Below are 2199 nucleotides of genomic sequence, written 5' to 3'. Positions count from 1 at the left end.
TCAGAATATAGAATTATGAAGTAGGAATGTAGAAAACTGGAAATCATAAAAAATGAAATGGAATATATAATGATCAATATCTTAGGCATTAGTGAGCTGAAATGGACTATTATACTGGGAATGACAAATTGAAGAGGAATGGTATCACATTCATCATCAAAAAGAATACTTCACGAGCCACAACACGAGAAGATATATGCACACCAATGTTCATAGCAGCACTACTTACAATAGCAAAAAGATGGAGACAACCAAAATGTCCATCAACTGAAGAATGGATAAACAAACTGTGGTACATACACACAATGGAATATTATTGCTACCTTGAAGAATAACAAGGAAGTGGCAAGCCACCGCATAACAATCAATGATGAACCTTGAGGACATTATGCTGAGTGAAATTAGTCAGTCACAAAAGGAGAAATATGGCATAGGACCACTACTGTAAAATACTTAGAAAAAGAAATTATACTGAAAGGGGGTAGGGGGAAGTCTTTGTTGGTTGTTGGGAAGTTGGTGATGGGTGGTGTGGGAGGGGAAGGTGGAGCACAGGGTAGGGATTAGACACAGGAAAGTTTGGGTGCTAGGGAGGGGGGCAATATACAAGGAGGGAGAGGGAAACGGAAGAACAAAGCAGATGGGAGAACAAGTAGGCATGTTTGAATGGACTAAGTGGGACAGAGATAAAGAATGATGCATGCACAACCTTGGAACTACAGGGCTCTGGGATACAGAGATTGACCCATGGTTGGAATGGGGAAAAGGGGGGAATAATGTTAAGATGCTCGGCAGTCTTTTGAATCTTGGTTTTCCTTGCATTATAATATAAAATTGACACCGGAGGGGGAAAGAAAGGAATAGTCAGAAACATCACCATAGAAAGCTTGTAAGTCCGTCTTCTGCCTATAACTGATTGGAATACCTAAAATGGGGCTACAAAGTGCCCAGTGAAGGAGGATTCCTGTGGAGCCTTTGCAATACATAAGACGATAAGTAGAAGACTGAACCACACCCAGATCTCCAGAGATGGGAAATTCCAACTTGAAAGGACGAGCAAACCAGCCTGGAGCGGCTAGAAGAACAGAAGATGCTTCTTAAAAGAATGACCTACAGGAAAAATACAAAACAATAGAGGCAGATGGACTGCTACTACAAGAACAAACAAATGAAACATCAAGGCAAGTGGTTGGGTCCCCTTAATGCAAACCCCCTTCCAAGACTAAGACTCAATGGAAATACGCACCCTGATTGGTGACCACACGCATCGCCGATGGGGGAAGTGGGGTAAAAGCAGCAATGAAGCAGCAAGCTAAGCCCTACAATGTTCGCTGGGCTTCTGTAGACCCAGATGGGGACCTGGTTGGCCAGCAGTGTGAGGAGACCTGGGGACTCCTGGGTCCAGAGTCAGCGGCGTGGCCACAGAGGACTAGAGTAGAAAGTGAAGCTTCCAGCTGATAGGAAGAGAGGGCATACACACAAGAACACCCACACTTGCAGATGGTACCCACGTGACCTGATCCTGATGAATAGATGATCAGAACTCAACCAAGAGAAGAAAGAAGAGGGAAGAAAAAAAAAAAAAAAAAACGATTGATCTGGGAAATGATGAACTTGATCTACACCTATGGATGCAGTAATCCAAAAGAGGGAACATACCCTCACAGCAAGAAACATTCCCACCCCCTCCACACACAGAGTAGACAGAAATGGGGGGGAGGGACCACAAAGGCAAGAAGTGACTGGCTTACAAGCTTTCAAGAGGAAACCTAGAGCTAGGGGGCTTGGAGGAAGGCAGAATCTCCAGTGAGTACTATCCAATCTGTCTAGGCGGAGTTGATGAAATGAAATGCAGAAGGGTCACTTGTGATGCAATAGTGAATGATTGTTATCAGGACTGATTTTGAGGGTTGGAAATGTAAAGGTAGACATTTGGTAACAAGGAAGGGAGTTATTAACTCTCCAGTCTAGGAGCAGAGGTCTCTGGGACCATCAACGGAGAAGAGCCGAGAGTGGGACCTTACCCAGAGAAGCAGCGAGGCCCGAGGGGATTGGAACCATGGCAATGAGACGATATACGATGGAATGAATGTAAAACTAAAGTTCTCTCATGTAAAATATCATATAATTCACAATAAAACATGAAAAAAAAAGAATGTTTCAAATTCTATCCTATAATACAACACTGTCAGTGATAGGATA

This window comes from Chrysochloris asiatica, unplaced genomic scaffold, assembly GCF_000296735.1.
Source record: "Chrysochloris asiatica unplaced genomic scaffold, ChrAsi1.0 scaffold00183, whole genome shotgun sequence".
Classification (NCBI taxonomy): Eukaryota; Metazoa; Chordata; class Mammalia; order Afrosoricida; family Chrysochloridae; genus Chrysochloris; species Chrysochloris asiatica.
Note: the sequence above shows the minus strand (reverse complement) of the source record.